Here is a 19,187-nt window from a genome sequence, read left to right as displayed (position 1 = left end):
TTTTGAACAATAGCTATAGGTCAAAATTCGGACCCATGATTAATGAGAAGAATATTGACTCTCTCTCTACTGTATGACTTGATTTGACTAAGAATTAAATGAGGTCAATGGTTTGGCATTTTGACTAGAAGAACTAGATGATTGAATTAAACACTTTCTCATAAGGAAATATTACCAGGTTTTCCCCCTTGTGGGGTTTTGTCCCAAGAAAATTTTGGTGTCTCTTGTTTCATTGTATCATTTTAATCTCTACTACTATATTGTGCTTAATGGTGGAAATTTTATTATGTGTAAATTCTTGAGGATTTCAATTCTCTAATAAGTAAAAAATGTATCATTGCGAATAATTATCTGGAAGGAAATTGATCTCGTATATATTGCAACTCGAAAATAAAAAATCCTTGCCTCAAGTAATGTTTAACATTCATTATTAAGATGATACAGAGGGAACCTTCCTCACAATGTTTTGGATCCCAATTAACTCCCTCATCATATAAACAAAACACTCTCTTCTTAAAACAATTTATGAAAGCTTGATGAGCTTGTAGCCAGTGCATATTGATAATTAGATCCTAAATCCCCAAGGAAATGATTTACACTTTTAACCTAATTGTACACACCCTTAGGTATACAAAACACTTCTCAACATTAGGTCCTACAACCTGATTTACCCCAAAATTCATCTCAACTTGTTTAAAATTGTCATTCTTATAGGCTACCAATAGCTTTTTTCTAATGCAAATGGTGGAATGAAACCATTTGTTACATTTAAGTCAAAAAAGATAATTTTAATTTTAACATTTTTTTTATTTTAATTTATGACAAATTGATATTCAACTTGATAGTTATTAACCACTGTAGAGTTCCATAATTGTTTTGTTTTGGCACCCTTTTTCCTCCATTTTCCTATTTTTCATCATCGCTATCAACTCAATAAAAGTAGTAAACCATAGATTTTGATAAGGTAAAATCTATCATATGTCTTATCCTCATATTTGTTAATGCACCTTATTATTATGTTAAATATTGCACTACCTACAGAATTGACATGATTCTGTAGCTATTTTGTAAATCTGCAGCTATCTTGTTGGCTTAAGGGGTCCTGACCCAGGTTCAGAGTTAGTTGCACCAAACAAATCCCTACACTACTGGCCCTTTCAGCATCAATCCATTTAGCGTGGACTGAAGTCTCGCCCGAAGTAGCATGGGGGGGTGGTGGAACCAAGTTTCTCCATCCAGAGATCAGTGTGATGTCTTTTTATACCCTAGATCTTCCTCCGCGCAGATTTATAAGCCCTTAGGGCTTGTTACTGCAATCCCCTTCTAATGGCATCTAGACCTCCACGAAGGTCTACGACTGGTTTTTGCGGACCCTGAATAGGAAAATTAGCTACTTACACACACCATGGATTATCCTTAGATCAGTATTTACTCAGATCTACCTAAGTGTTCGATAACTTTAACAGAAAGTGTTATGATCTTCGCGTAATTGCTTAACATTAGTTGCATTGAGTTAATAAGTCGGATCAAGTAAATTCGCACATCAATACATCATTTCATCACAACATACATCAGAATCATACATAATAGAAGTAAAGAGATAAAACACAAGAATTTCTGCAATGATCTTCTTTATTGATCTTCAGTATAGGTTTACATACTCAAAACATCCTTGCGAACTCAGCTATAGGGGTCCGCGCACTCAATTACGGACTCTACTCTAGGCCTCTGTGCACTCAACTGTAGATCCTTTTCCCTCCTTTAAGACTTACTTCTCTACGCTAACTCTCTAGACTCCTTCCATCATACCCATAGACAAAGACATAGATCTGCCTTAGACTCTCTAAGACACACCTATTTATACAATCCCGTGGTCCGCGGACCATGGGTAGATCTTCCAAAACTAACTCAAGTTTACATAAATGAGGATAAAAACCCTTTTTGACTTCTAATTAACTATGCACTCTGCATCCACAATTCGTGGAGACTTTACATCTTCTTACATCAAAACTTGGGCTTTTTCCCCAAAACTCACCTAGGGGACCCCATCCCAACAGGCCCCCAACACAAAGGTTGTGACTCACCCTCGAGTCACTTAGCTGGCACAATGATATTGCTACGAAGATCCCCCAACTCCACCTGTATAACTACTATTTCATCCACACTCTGCATGGCTTTTTGCTTCACTTGTTCAACCAGCAGCTCTGTAGTTAGTCCTTCACCGACTCACTTGATCTTCTACTGTGTGAGCTGCAAGTTCATCAACTTTTCCTAAATGTTGGCTGAGACTTGGTAGGATTCGTCCAACCAAGGACCCAACCATGCCTTAAGAATTGCCTCTTTTTCTTGTGCTACTTCCACTTGTGCAAGGAGCTACTTTGCCTCCTGCAACTTAGCGAGGTGTTGCACTATAGCAATGGAGCGCGTTGTCACGCTAACCTCGTCGTACTGTTGCTGGAGCTCGCAGATCTTTGTACTCAATATCTGCATGGTGGGATCTTCTTGCAGGTTCATCACCACTTCCATGGCCTATTCAAAGAAATTTCTGCAGTCACCATGGCCTCAACAGTAACTATCCCGTCCTTGATGGTAGCGTTGCATTAGTCCCTAACCTTGAGTGGAGTGGAAGGATGTGACTTGAGTTCCAACTCCATGATTTTCATATTGAGTTCAAATTGAACTCTGGCCACCTCTACCTTTGCATCGTTGATGCCTACAACAAGTTTCCGAATCTTGGCCTCTAGTTGCGCATCCTTAGGGATATGCAACTCCAGCACCATTCAGCATGCCTCTGCAACCGCTGCCACCAACTAGGCTCTCTATGCCTAGATTGTATCCCTTTCCTTCATGGACCGCATCTTCTCAAAAAACATTTGTTCATTGTTCACCCTATACTCACTAATTAAACTAAGAGCGCGTTGCTCTCGTGCTCTTATTTCTGATGTCACACCTATCTGCAGCCTGTGAAGATATTCATTGGGGAGTGCTACAATATTGAGGCCAATGTTCTTCAAGGTGCTAATGATGATCTTTTCATCAGCCGATTCCATGCTCAGGGACCCTTTTGGCAGCGCAACTGTCCTGAGGTCCACTATCCTGACCATCTCGGCAGCCTGACTTGTCCCTGGTGCCAGGCTTGTTTGTGTGGCGCTGACCTAACCTACACCCACCTGTATTCTACTAGTCTGGATCTGCAGTTCGCGCAGATCCTTTTGAATATTACCTAATGACTGCATGTGTTGTTGCTTGAACTCCTACAATAGTTCATTTGTAGTGTCGCGCACTTTGTCCCTGATCTCATCGAGATCGCCCTCTGTTAGCATAATGGGATCCACCGGTGGTTTAGTCGCCTTTGTCTTCTTCCGGGACCCCTCCTGCTACTGTTCTCTGCACTTCCTTACCTGAAATGGGGTGCTTTGCCCCTCATCACCTCCACCGCCCTGCGCCGACTGCTCTTCCTCCTCAGTTTCGAGTGAAGGAGATTTTCCACTCTATTCAGAGTCACGTTGTTCATGTTCAACCTTCTCCTTTGCAACACACTCCTTTTCCATTTGGGCCTTCTCTTTGGCCTCCTTCTTTCGATATGTGACCAACTTTTGTACCGCCTACTTTGCTGCATCCTTTCACTTCTTCTCCACTGAGCTCCCCATGCCTTTGCTGGTACATATGCCCAAATCAGACAGAGTATGCCAATCTACTGTCCAGTGCTTGATTACCTCCTGTATGGCATCCTCGGTAACTAGGTACAACAAATTGAATCACTTCTACTACGGATCCTTCCATGCCCAGATGTAAACGCAGTGGAAGTCTTCCTTAAACTCAGTGTATTCAAAAAGTTGTTCATACATGGTTAGGGAAAAACATGGGCACTGGTTGATGGCCATGCGGAAGCTCGACTCCATCAATACCTAGAAAATTTTTCTTTTTGTGACCGATGCGGGGTCCTTTATGGCCTAGAGGGAGGCAAACTGTGCAGCCTCTGGCAACCCTACCTCTGATGGAGGAAACTGGTTGTCCTTCAGGAGATCCCATGCAACTAGCACAATGGCGAGAAAAAACCACACATAGTGGAAGGTCTTGCTCTCATCTTGGGCCTCGTGACAATTCACAAGGAACTCACTACATAAATATCATGACCAATTAAATTGCACGCCCTCCACGCATTGTGTAGCTCACGAGATCACAGGCGCCGGAACCTCGTTCGCGCGACACTTCCTCATGAATTTTCCAACTAATATCTGGGTTGCTATCTTCACCATGGGATCATTGATGGATGTGATGGAATAGCCGCATGGTTTCTTGATAAGCTCGAATTTCTTCTTCATTATTTCCGCCAAGTCTCGCTCGCTTGTCTTTCTACCAAACTCCTTGGCCAGATTCAAGCCCTCATGTAGTAGGTGTGTGATCCTATGGATGAGCATATCCATGATGGGGATAGGTGCACCAAGCCACAAGCACCCATCGTGCACTAGAGTAAGCAGTTTTCGTATACAAGTGGTATTAATTTTAGAGCGGTGGTAGTGTGGCACCCACAGCAGGTTTAACAATCTGGATTTCTCTACTCCATGGATCCATTCAACTTATTCCAACTCAGTGATACCTGAGTCTTTATAATACGCTCGCCTCATATAATTCTTTTTCGTGAGGTGGGGGAACCTCTCGTGGTCAGCCAAGTCCAAATCTTCCATTTTTAAAAGGGGAACCTGCGCCAAGCGTGAACCTTCGAAGGTTATCTTTTCCGGAAATAGGGGTGTATGAATGACGAATTTCTCTGAATTTGGGTCCTTAGTGACCTTCTACTTCCCTTTACGCAAAGGGATATAATCCGGTAACTTGGTGATGGGGTTCATGCCCTCTGCATCTATATCTTTAGCTCCCTCTTCAGCCTCCAAATCCAAAACCTTCTCATGCTACTTATCCTTCTTCTATGCCTGGGCAACAGAATGCATCCTAGGTGACTCATGCACTGGCACCGGCCTCTTCTACTTGTCTTTCTTGGTTTTTTGGGTCTCTCTCACAGGTGTGGTCTTTGGCCTAGGTGACCTCGACGTTGTAGACACAAGAGCTGGAGCCTCCATATTCACAACCTCTAGATCAACTCCTTCAGAGGTGATAGTTCCTCCAGTGCTTACAGTCTCAGTGGGACCTAGTCCTGACATGGTGTCGCAAATGAATTTCCTATCTAACTTGGGTAATTTATCAAACGCGGGGCTTGCGATCAAAGCTTCAAATAACTCATGATTCATAAGTGACGGAAAACACAGCTCAAAAATTCTAAGAGTGCAAATTGTTCTCTAGTAGATTGGCACACGTGATTTGTGGGGGAATTTGAATTCAAATCCGACCATTCCCCTCAAAAATCATCCATTAATTTTGATTTGGCGGGAGATCTCCAAATATTTCAGCCTTAAATGTCCACCTGCTCTTCTTAACCATCTCATGCCTATCAACTCATGAAAAATGACTCTAACGGTCATTCTTTGGCTGTGCTATATGGTATCGCCCTCCATAGAACAACTCCCTTCGAGTGGCTTCTGGTACTGTGACATCACCCTATTTCGTGCAACCCCCCTATTGTGTAGCCCCTAAAACTAGGCAGTGTATTTTATAGTCCCGCACTCCCTTGCAGTTACCTGGAGCACTAAGACTATTTTTCCATCATATAGTCATTGATCTGCATCTCCTATATATGGCTTCAACCGGCTTCCATTCACCCTTCCCAGAAAAGGTTCTATATTCATCTTCGCGAGCTGAATTGTACCTCCATCTGTAATTTCTTTGATGACATATGGCCCAAGCCAGTGCATCTGAAACTTTCCCAGAAACTTACCGAACTTACTATCGTATAATAAAACCAAGTCATTTACCTTAAATGTGAATAGGTTGATGTGTCGATCGTGTCATGCTTTCTCTCGTTCCTTCTAGACTTGCTGATGGAATCTAGCCAAAAATCTATCCTCTTCAAGCTCCATTAACTGCGTGAGCCGCTCTTCCAAGGATCCATTGTCCGCCATCCCTATGAAAGCTTCTATGCACAGACTACGCATAATGTATTCCATAAGCATGACAACTTCTATGCCATAGACCAATTAGAAAGGTGTCTGACCTGTTAGATTTTTGCAAGTAGTCTTGTAAGCCCATAATACTGCCGGTACGCACACGTCCCAATCATTCTGCTGCGCGTTGCAAATCTTTGTCAGTGCATTCTCCAGGATCTTATTGAAGGCCTCAATTGTTCCATTAGCTTGAGGATGGTATGGCATTCTTTTCTGATGATACACTTGGAACTCTTCTGTCAATGTGTTGATCATTTCATTGAGGAGTGTGTACCGAGATCACTCATCAATACTTTTGGGTAGCCAAACTTGGTTAACACGTACTCAACAAGAATTTGGTTCTCATGGTTTTTGTATAATCCTTCACAAGCTATGCCTCCACCCCTCAAGCGGTGATGATATAGTGTGCCCTTGTCTTGTTGCCTGGGGGCTGAATTGGCCCTACAAAGTCAATAGCCTATTTCTCAAATGGCTGTAACGACACCTAAGGGTTTAGTGGAAACTCATCCCTTCGTAATGGCCTGCCTGTTCTCTGGCATCCACCACACGCCCTACAATATGCTTTAGTATCCTTATGTAATGTAGGCCACCACAAACATGAGCGCAAAATCTTCTGCGTTGTTGCTTTCCCTGCATAATTTCCTCCCGCAGCTCCTCCGTGAGCTTCAACGAGGATGTTATTTCATTCAAAATTGAGCACATACCGTTGGAGTATTTCGTCTGATCCCATCTTATACAAATTTCCTACAATTATGGAGAAATCTGTTGTGTGCATTACTAACTATTTCTTTTGCTAACTCGTGTATCCTTCTAGAGCCATCCCTATAGTCAAAAAGTGGATAATATCTACAAAATGGCTATCTTCAATGTGCACCACGAAGAGCTGCATGTCGGGCAACCCTTCCTCCAAATTAGTATGATCCTCCCCTATTTCAATTCATGACAGATGGTCAGGCCCTGCATTAAACCTTCCTAGCTTCAAAATTACCTCAAAGTCATATTCCTAAAATAGCAGCATCCATCTGCATATCTTCCCCCCCAACACAAGCTTATTGACTAGATACTTCAAGGAAGAATGGTCTGTGTACATCTTGAAATGTCTACCCAATAGATAGTGTCTGAACTTTTGGAGTGCATGCACCATAGCCAATCCTTCGTTCTTTGTCGTTGAGTAGTTCTTCTTAGATTTCAAAAAGTTTCTACTCTCAAATTTTATAGGATGATCCATCTTTCCTTCACCAACCTATGACAGTACTGCTCTCAACGCAATACACAAGGCATCAACATGCACATGGAATTCTTGTTTCCAATCCAGGAAGACCAAGATCGACACAGTGACCATCTTTTCTTTTAATACATCCAAACTACGTTGACATTCTTCATCCCTACAGAATGTATCATCCTTCTTTAGTATAGTTTCCATAGGCATGGTAATCTAAGCATAAGCCTTAATGAACTTACGATAATATCCAGTATGGCGCAACATTGTGCGCAATTATTTGACACTCCTTGAGGCCTCCAAATTGACTATCACCATGATCTTGGCAGGGTCCACCACTAGTCCTTGCTTGCACACCACATGCCCTAGCAAAATTCCAAAGGGGACACAGAATAAGCACTTCTTCAAGTTCAGTGTGATTTGATACCTTCGGCACGTATCCAACATTAAGCGTATACTAGCTACATGGCGCTTACTAAACCAAACACTATCCAGTCATCAAAATATACTTCCAATAATATCTGAATAAACTCCTTAAACACCACAATGACTACTCGAGAGAATATCGTCAACGCATTCTTGAGTCCAAATGGCATTATAGTATACTAAAAACACCCCCATTCCGTTGTGAAGGTTGTCTTACTCCTGTCTTCTAGCGTGATCTTAATCTGATGGTATCCAGAGAACCCATCAGTGAATGAATAGGCCTCCTGTCCTCCAACATTATCCAGGACTTCATCAATAAATAGTGTCAGGAAAGGATCATGGACGCAAGCATCATTAAGCTTCTTGAGATCTATGCAAATCTATATTTCTCCCTTCTTCTTCTTTTCCTGAACTACCATTGGGCTCACACAATTAGATTCCTCAACTGGTTCAATAATGCCTACCTCAAGCATCTTGTCCAATTCCAAGCAGACCTTTTCGTTGTATTTGGGGTTAAGGTGATACGACCTCTACTTAATAGGCTTCACATCCGATTTCAGGGTAATCTTCATCACGCCCAAGTCACATATGATTCCCTTCAAGTCTGAAAACTTTGTAGGAAAAATATCTTGGTACTCGTGGAGCAAGTCAGAAACTTTATCCACTGTGGCATCACCCAATAATCTTCGATCTTCGCAAATTTAGGCTCCGCTTCGCTACCAATGTTTACTTTCCTAGTCTTCAACAGCGTGGTGACATTCAGATTCTCTATCTGTGGATCTTCAACCATGCGATGGCCTTCTGCCTCTAGAATATGGATATTCCTCGGATCCTCATCCTCCCCATCAACAGTCACATTATAGCATTCCAATGCATGGCACAATTGGGTGCTCTAATCTGGTTGAAGCAATTCCAAAGGATCTTGTAGTATTTTGTAGATCGATGCCTTAACCTCCTGTAGAGCTTCATCAATGATTTCAAACCCATCTTCAAAACTAAAGGTCATCAAAAATCCTTCCCTTAAGATATCCCACTCTATGGTGCCGTGGAAGACCTTTGTTTCCAGGTACCAATTCATAGGGATCATATCCAGAGTGTGACAGAATAAGTGCACCCACTCTGGCTGCAGCTCCATTCCATAAACTTTAATCCATTTTGCTAAATGATCGCATGGATCATTCCTCCCATCATATTTCTCGGTCAGCGTAACTATTGGGCGACCAAATCGCATCCTCATCATTCTCCTAGAATCATGCCATTCATCAAAGTTGTCTTTATGTGTATAGTTCCAAATCCAATGCTTGAAAGTGATGATCCTGTGGGACTTCTCTTTCAAAAGCATCCAAAAAATTATCTACGTCAGTCAAAACATCGTAATAAGGTAAATTTCTTACCTTCGATGACACACAGTGCATTGATTTAGTCATCATGTTGCAGCGCAACATAGATACTTCATGCAACCTGTTCTGCGAATGCTCCAATTCTTCATATGAATCCGATGTATAGGAGATTTTGTGGTCCCATGTGATCCATCCATCAGCTGTTGGATTTATCTAGTCTTGGTCTCACACTGTAATTTTGTAGATTTGATCCAAATCATCATCACTTTCTTCATAGCCGCGGACTTGTTCTTTATAGCACGATCCTTCTACAGGTTCCAATGGTACTACAATGCGGAGTGATTTCCTTTCAAACGACATTTTCTGCTTCTTCAAGTTGATGACCCCATTCATATCAATATCCTAATCAATTCCAAAGAGCACGGTGTATGGATTTTTGTCATCAACAATTTCTATCACATCAAAATCAGTGAGTGCACTGACACCTTCTATATCTACAGCGATTCCATGTAGATGTCCCATGGGGATAATCTTCTATTGGTTCACCATCCTCAACTGAATCATAGACCACTGCAGCACAGGCCTCCCCATTCTCTCCCATGTATGTCTAGGCAAAACGTTCTCATCAGATCCCAGATCCAAAATAAACTGGTCCATCTCATAGTCTCCTAATTGCGCGATGAGCCTCATCTCGCGCCCTGTTCTTGCCTTATGTTTACCGATTTTTTGAACTATGTGGTGTCCTTCAAGGGCATTTTCCTTACCCACATACATATTTATCAACTCTTGTAGCCCTTTCACAGCCTTTCTATCATGCAGTAGTTTCATACAAGTCTCCAAGAAGGTGGTAAGCACAGAGGGGTTAGCCTTTATAGGCATGCTGGTTTGTAGTAGTTTGTCCTGACTTCCTGAGGTAGAGGCCTTAGCGAATCTTTTCTTTCCCTCCATAAAAATTTCCTTCACATGCTCCAAATCAAACCTAATCTCCTTTTTGGTGGCCTTGCAGACCCATCCATCCTCTTCAGGTTGTTTTCCTTTATCGTCACCAATCATAACCCCACTTCTTAGCAAGATATTCACATTTGGATCCTCTTCGCGGGGCTCGGCCCTCATCATCTATAAGTTCTAAGTAGGATTCTGAGGCTATGCCTTCTTCTCCTACATATTAGCTATCAACATAGGGCATTCTTCGATTGTGCGTTCAAACTAAGTGGCGTATTGACATGACAAGCGTGTTTGACTCATACACTCCTATGCATAGAGCCCTGGTGTTCCGCAATTATAGCAGATGACTTGTCCATGACCCCTACCAAGTCCTCCTCCTCGGCCTCATCTGCACCACTTATATCCTCTGCACGCATCTCTTGTGCCATGATATGGAGCCCAAGTTTCTGCTTGCATTTGATACGTAGGTGTCCTTTCCATCATCAATTCATTGCTATAGTAGTGTCACTCATCGTGGCCAACCGATTTGTAGAAATCATAGAACAATTGTTGTGGTGTCTGTACAAACGTTTGCAGCAAAGGACAATTATCTGTGACATGTTTTCTGACCACCTAACAAATAGCGCACCATAGCACATGCTCCAAACATAGTCCTGCTAGAGCTTCCTACCTCAGGGGCATTGCCCCCCCCCCCGTGATATAATTCAAGAAGACAGGGAAATGATCCTTATCATGCCCCCTAGCTCTTATAATTGAGGCACTAGACTTCTTCGCAAACATCTGTCCTGGCCTCCTTTTCTTTTTTCAAGCTCTGCAATTCCAAACAGAGGTTCTGCAACTGCGAGTGAATTTGTTGGACTCCCAAAGACGTGTCCTAAAGAGGCATTTTTTGTATTCTCATCATGATTTCTAGAGCTTCTACCTGAGTTCCTATATTTTGCTGCGATAAAGTAATCCTTAGGTGTGGTAGGAGCGAGGCTATAAACCACTCGTGGTGCTGACTATCTGTGAGATGCATATTAGCTTCGCAGATTACGCACTTCAACCTTTGATCCAACTCCCAGGGCATTTCACTGACCCTCATCATGATTTCCTTAAATCCAGTTACTAATTTCGAGTTAGACTTAGGCTTACCTAATTCTTTGTTCAAAGCGGCCTAAGTGTCGGCTAATGATGCCAATAGATTATTGGTGCAGTACTTAACATACCATGTTAGTGAACGATCCTGCAGAGCGGTAACCAACTGCACCTTATTTATATTATCATACATAATCTGTTCTATTGTCCACACAACCTTTGCAACAAACCAAAACTGATCCGAATCCTCACTTCTTAAGCCCTTGAAAGCTGGTAGCTTCATGGTATTTGACATGTTGAACAATGTTGGTGGTGGCGGTGTGGGTGAAGGTGTATGTTGTGGAGGTGAAGATGGAGGTGGCGTGGACGGATGATGTATTTGCGGAAAACCCTGCCTTGTCAACTAGACAACGCTCCACGGTGAGGCTTGTATCGCTCCCTTATCATCACTTGAAAGAGGTCCAATCAACGGGCTATATTCAGGACCTGCTTTTTCTTGGTTTCTAAAGCTTTGTCCACTCCACATATATCCAAACATCAAGGCAATGACATAACCTGTTTTTCACACAAGAGCATCTTAATCTAGGTATTCAAAGATCTCAAATACTTACCTCGCAGTCCTTTGAAGAAGCTTTGCTCTGCTTCATTGTAACTGACTAAGGTGTCAATCGCGAACTTTGTAACAAATCCTCCTATAACGCAATTGAGCCAATGGTCCACAGCGCACGTGATCTTATCTTCAAAGGTTTCCAACCTTCACACTAGCTCCGGAGTCCACACTATTGGACCGTCAATCCTCCGTCTTCCTTGGTCGTCTACCAATTTAGCTATCCACTTATATAGTTCAATGGGGAAGGTCCAGAAGAAAATTTCATTTATTGTTGTGTACAAATATCTATCTAGCCACTGCCCTTTTTTCAGGTGCAGATTTCTGTTCTCTTGTGCCACGAATTCATGGATCTTCCTATCCAACCAATTCTCAATTTCCTTTTTGGTATAATTCCAGTGATGCGACATCACACGTATCTTTATGCAAATCATGGTCCCAACAACAGAAGCATTTGTTGGCTTAAGGGGTCCTGACCCAGGTTCAGAGTTAGTTGTGCCAAAAAAATCCCTACACTACTAACCCTTTTGGCATCAATGAACGTAGCGCGGACTGAAGTCTCACCTAAAGCAGTATGGGGGGATGCTGGAACCAAGTTTCCGCATCCAGAGATTAGTTTGATGTCTTTTTATAACCTAGATATGCCTTCGCGCAGATCTATAATCCCTTAGGGCTTCGTACTGCAATCCCCTTCAAATGGCCTCTAGACCTCCACGAAGGTCTATGACTGGATTTTGCAGACACTGAATAGGAAAATTAGCTACTTACGCGCACCATAGATTATCCTTAGATTAGTATTTACTCAGATCTACCTAAGTGATAGATAACTTTAACATAAAGTGTTATGATCTTCATGTAATTACTTAACATTAATTTTGTTCAGTTAATAAGATGGATCAAGTAAATTCGTGCATCAATACATCATTATTTTATTAATACAACATTTCGTCACAGCATATATCGCAATCATACATAACAAAAGTAAAGAGATAAAACACAGGAATTTCTACAACAATCTTCTTTACTGATCTTCAGTATAGGTTTACATACTCAAAAGTTCCCTGCGCACTCAGCTGCAGGGGACACGCACTCAGTTTTGGACTCTACTATAGGCCTCTGCGCACTTAGTTGCAAAGCCTTACCCCCTTTAAGACTTACTTCTCTACGCTAACTCTCTAGACTCCTTCCATCATAACCATAGACAAAGACATAGATCTGCCTTAGACTCTCTAAGGCACACCTATTTATACAATCCCATGGTCCGTGAACCATGGGTAGATCTTACAAAACCAACTCAAGTTTACATAAATGAGGGTAAAAACCCTTTTTGACTTCTAATTAACTACGCGCTCTTCATCCACAATTCACGGAGACTTTACATCTTTTTACATCAAAACTTGGGCTTTTTCCCCAAAATCGACCCATGGGACCCCATCCCAACATATCTCCATGTTTTGTAGGGTTTTGGTGCGCCCAAAAAAAAAATAAGCATATGGGTGGTTGAGGATCGACCCCCTCATGGATCTCCTCCTATTCGCTCGATCCAGTTCACTAAAGGAATCACACAGTGGTGCGGTCAAAGGCACGAGTCAAACACATAGTAGCAGAAGTCCGAATGCATCACACTTCTTCGATTTGCTTTCCAAATAGAAAATCGACGAGAAAAATATTTTACTATTAAGTTTCAAATTTGAATAAGGATTGATTAAAATACATGTAGGCATAGAACTCTCACACTGTTGAGCACACATTTTATATATAAACATGTACCCTCTGTAAAGGAGAAAAAGGAAGTAATAGTTAATCTTTGAATAATTGTGAAACAAACCTTTGTTCTCATATTGAATTCAAGTTACCTTTATGTTGTTGAAGAGAGATTCCATACAGGCTCACAGAGTATTGTAATTAATGGAAAAAACCTGTGAGCAATTTTTGAAACCGACGTTTCGGACTAGCTAGGTGAGTCCATCATCAGGGTAATGAGATCTGTATTTTGAGAAGAGAGAGTCAAGAAAATGTGAACCTATTAATAGAAGGATAGAGAGATAACTTTGGGATGGTTAGGTCGGCTTGATTTTCATAAATTTATTAATCAATTGATTAAATTAATTTTAACTTAGTTTTAAATTATTTTAATTAAAAATGAAATGAATTTAACCTAAATTAAAAATAAAATTTTATTATAAACTAAATTTAAAATAAAATCAATTTATTTAATTAATTAATTAAATTAATTTTCAATTTAGTTTAAATTTTATTTTTATTATAATTAATTAATTAATTAAAATAAAATTTTATTTTAAACTAAAATTTTAAAAACTAAACTAGAATGAAGTAACAATGCGATAATAGAAAGCAATGAAATGAAATAAACTAAACCTCGATTGTCTGTAGGGCCCTCCACATATAGTAGGTGTAAATCACACTCACATACGCATCTAATAACATAAAGGTAGATCAGGATAACAATAGCTTAACTTTCACTCACTAAAAATATAACTCTAAGATAATAGGAACCTAGATAAACAATGAAAATCCCAAAACAAATATAACCATCATCTTACAAACTAAAGGAAAGGCTTCTAGCATATATAGTGCACTTGCACTTCAGAAGTTTACCAACTTCAATCGATAATTTACACTTGCAATTTAAGAACATAAATTGACCAAACATTGTGGCGTCATTTGTCTGGGAAATGCAAATAGAAGCCTTAAAAAAAATCAAATAAAAACATTATATGCATAGGGAAAGAGACCCTAGAGGTAGGTTTGTAGGTCGAGGAAGCAGTCTAATTCCCACATCATCACTCACTCCACCACGACCATGTAGTGCCACACCACCCACAAAAACTCGAGTTCCATCCATAGCAGGCCAATATAGACTTCCTGAAGTCTTGAGATATGAAATCTAATCTAAAGTTTCACCAAATTCATCAATATAAGTTGTAATCGAAGTAGATCCTGCATCTCCAACAAAAGGAATTATTTTCCTATCTTCAATTGGAGAACAACTTCTAGCTCAAGAGTTGGAAGTTCCTACTGAAGAAGAGGAAGAAGAAACCTACTTCAAACCATTGATAGAGGAACTAGAAGAACTAGAAGAAAAGCTAGATAATCCTGTTGTAGAACTGGATATTTATTCTGAGCAATCCATCATGGCTAAAGAAGGAGAAGGATAAGTACACAATGTCAATGGTGAACAACATAGGATTGGAGGAGGAGGAGGAGGAAATAGAGGAGGTGGTAGAGGTAGAGGAAGAGGAGATCCATAAACTTTTGGATTCCTATCCTTGATGAGGATACACTATTAACAATGAAAAACATCTCGCCTTCTATCCTCCCTAATTTTCGTAGAATAAGAAGTGAAGATACAGAGACATTTCTCTTTAAATTTGAAGTATTATGCAGATCATATGATTATTTGCACGATGCTCAAAAACTAAAATTGTTCCCTACCACCTTAAATGATTCATCATTAAAATGGTTGATGAGTTTAGGAATGAATTCTATAAGAACATGGGCACAAATGAAAGATTCATTCTTGGCGAAATACAACGATTATTGTATGCCTCATAGCATTAAAGATGTAGTCTTCAAAATGGTACAAAAAGAAGATGAAAATCTTGAAGATTTTGTCAAAAGATTTGTTTATAATATCAAAAGGGAAAAAATGAATAATCTAGATGAGGAAACTTTGAAAGCTCTCTTACTAAAATCCATTACAGATGAGTGGATTGATATTCTTAATATAATAGGAAAAGGAGACATTTTTGAGTTTCCATTTGCAGATATTTGTGATTTATGTGTACATATTTCAAAAGGTAAAGTAAGAATAGGGAAAATTCCATGGGGTCCTCTTCTATCAAGAGTAAATAAATCTGCAGCCAGGACAGTAAGTAGGGCAGAATTAGGTAGTTTGATTGATAATTTTAAGAAAGATATTTTAGGGAGTCTTAGTGAGCAAATTGACACCCTTAAAATACAAAACAAGCAGAAATCTAAAAATGTTGCATTATACATCTTTTGTGCACATAAACCTGTGTTATATGTGTGGAAAATCACGATAAAAAATAATGTCCCTCTATACCAGGTCTTAAGGTTGTGTTTAGTGAAGAAGGAATGCCAAATCAGGTAGACCCTCTTTACTTTATTGCCAAAAGACCATGGAAAAATCCTCAAACAAATCAAACTCAAGGTTTTAATCCTCAACAATTTGCACAATCTTCACAAAATAATTGGAATCCACCTATGCCATGGCAGCCTTGGGCTCAACCAAAATCTTGGAATCAAGGATGGAAAAATCCTTATGGAAGATATTCTCAATATCAACAATACCCACCACCTTATCCAAATTTTCCAACACAATACTCCCCTCAAACAAACCAGTTACCTCAAACTCAAACTCAAAATGAAAATCCACAACTTTATTTGCCATTTCCACAAAGACCAAATCATTTACACGTTCAACCACACCCAAATCTAAACAATAAAACTTCACAACCTGTTTACAACTTAGAAGCACAGAATCCTCAAACTTATATGATAACTCCATTAGATCTTAATAATGTTCAATTAAGGTCTGGTAGAGTATTAGAAAGGAAGAAACCATCTGTTGTTATTCAGGAAACATAAAAGAATTCCCAAAAAGACAATAATGACTCTGAAGAAGAGATTTCCCTTACTCAGAAGGAAAATGTTGAAACAGAAAAAAATCCTATACATTCTAATAATATTCCTATTATAGAACAACCTTCAGTATCTATCTCAAGACCACCTTTTCCTGAAAGGTTGAAAATCATTAAAGGAGTAGAAAACAAATCATATTGCCTAATGTTAGATGAATTGAAAAATGTCTGTATAAAAATTCCTTTATTACAAGCAATAAAAAGAAATACCGATTTTTGCAAAAACAATTAAGGAATTGAGTACTCAAGGATCAGGAAGAAAAAGAAAATAAATAAAAAGAATTCAACTAGGGAGAATTGCGGATATCATGATGGGGAAAACAAAAATTCAAAAATATTTAGATCTAGGAAGCCCCATTGTGAAAACATACATCAATGGAACTGAAATACCAAACACACTAATTGATCTAGGAGCAACCATAAACATAATGATGAAACAAACTATGGATAAATTGAAGCTTCCTAATCTTCAATACACACCAACATTGTTACAATTAGTAGATAGGTCTGTAATTAAACCTAATGGTGTGTTAGAATATATATATATATATATATATATATATATATATATATATATATATATATATATATATATATATATATATATATATATCTTTGTAATATCTTATTGATTTCATGATTTTAACACCCAAAAATAATTTAGGAGAACATCCATTAATTTTAGGAAGGCCATGGTTAGATACATCCGATGCTTTTATCAGTTGTAGATTAGGAGACGTGTTTATCTCAGATGGAAGCTGAACAAACAAATTTACATTGTACCCACCTGCAAAAACAATGATAAAAGTAGAAAATGAAGAATGGATAGATGATGATAATGATATACACCTAGTTTTCACTATTGCACAAATAAATGAAGAGGATCAAATTTTAAATTCAATATAAAATAATGAACCCTCTTTATATTGTGACAATAGTCAAAATTTTCAAGAACAATGTAATATTGAATATCTATCATCTAGACAAATGTCTTTACATTCTATGGAAAAATTTGGAAACTCTTCAATATAAATTCTTTTAGGGAAAATTTTGAATATCAATGAAAACTTGGAAGAATTACAGAAAAAGAAACTGGCAGAAATATTGCAAAAACACTCTTCTGTATATGCATTGGAATACATTGATATGAAGGGAATTAATCCTAAAACTTGCATGCATCATATTTATATTGAAGAAAATGCTAGACCAGTTCGACAACCATAAACAATAATGAATCCAAAATTAAAGGAAATTGTTAAAGAGGAATTGCAGAAACTGTTAAATGTAAATTTCATTTATCCAATATCAAATAGTCAATGGGTTTCACCACTAGTAATCGTTCTTAAGAAAAATGGAAAATGGAGAGTATGAATTGATTACAAGGAATTGAATAAAGCTACTTTGAAAGACCATTTTCCACTTTAGGAGGAAAAAAATATTTCTCATTCTTGGATGGTTTTAGTGGGTATAATCAAATTCAGATAACACCTGAATATCAAGAAAAAACCATATTCATCTATCCATGGGGGACTTATGCTTACCAAGTACTTCCTTTTGGATTATTAAATGCCCCAGCAACATTCCAAAGAGAAGTACTAGGAATTTTCTCTGATCTTATTCATGATTGTGTGGAACTGTATATGGATGATTTTACAGTTTATGGAAATTATTTTGAAGAAGCACTTGAAAATATAAAAAAAGTTCTCCTAAGATGCAAAGAAGAAAATCTTTCATTAATTCATGAGAAATGTTTTATGATGTTTAATGAAGGAATTGTTTTAGGTCACCATATTTTAGGAGATGGAATTAAGGTAGACTCATATAAGGTAGAAATTATTTCCAAATTATCACTTCTAAGTTGTCAACGAGATGTTAGGAGTTTTCTTGGTTTTACTAGATATTATAGAAGATTCATAGAAAATTTCACAAAGATTGCATCTCCACTCTTCAATTTACTCACCAAAGATTGTGAATTCAATTGGAACTTTGATTGTCAAAAGGCTTTTGAAACTTTGAAAAAGAAGATCTCTGAAGCACCTATCTTAAAAGGACCTACCTGGAAATTTCCTTTTCATATATCAACTAATGCTTCAGACACAACTCTAGGAGTTCTGTTAGGACAAAAATATCTCACTCCTTATGCCATTTATTATACCAGTAAAAATTTAACTCCTATAGAGCTAAATTATACTATAACTGAAAAGGATTTTTTAGTCGTCATTGATGCCATTAATAAATTTAGACATTACATCACTGGCTATAAAACTTTCATTCATATGGACCATTCTACCATTAGATATTTAATGAACAAACTAGTTACTAATGGTAGAGTAACAAGATGGCTATTACTGTTACAAGAATTTAATATCACCATTCTAGACCGACCTGGAAAACAAAACACAATTGCTGACTATTTTTCTAGAATTCAAAATGATAACAATGATACACCTATAGAGGATAAATTTCTTGATGAATATATTTTTGTAGTATCTACTAAATCACCTTGGTTTGCATATATTGCTAATTATTTAGTTACCCAGAAGTTACCCTCCTATTTGTTTCCTAGAGAAAAGAGAAGAATAATCAAAACAAGTGCATCTTATTCATGGATAAATGAATAATTATACAAGACGATACCAAATCTCATCATCTGAAGGTGTGTAAGAAAAGATGAAATACCTGAGATCCTTAAAGCATGCCATGATGAACCATGTGGAGGTCATTTTGTTGAAAAGAGAACTGCTTACAAAGTCCTTCTCTTAGATATTATTTGCCTTCCATTTTTAAGGATACCAAGGAATATGTTAAGATGTGCGATAGCTATCAAAGAAT

This window comes from Pinus tabuliformis, chromosome X, assembly GCF_031772625.1.
Source record: "Pinus tabuliformis cultivar Carrire ecotype Pingquan chromosome X, CPIR1, whole genome shotgun sequence".
Taxonomy (NCBI): domain Eukaryota; kingdom Viridiplantae; phylum Streptophyta; class Pinopsida; order Pinales; family Pinaceae; genus Pinus; species Pinus tabuliformis.
This window is presented reverse-complemented; position numbering follows the sequence as displayed.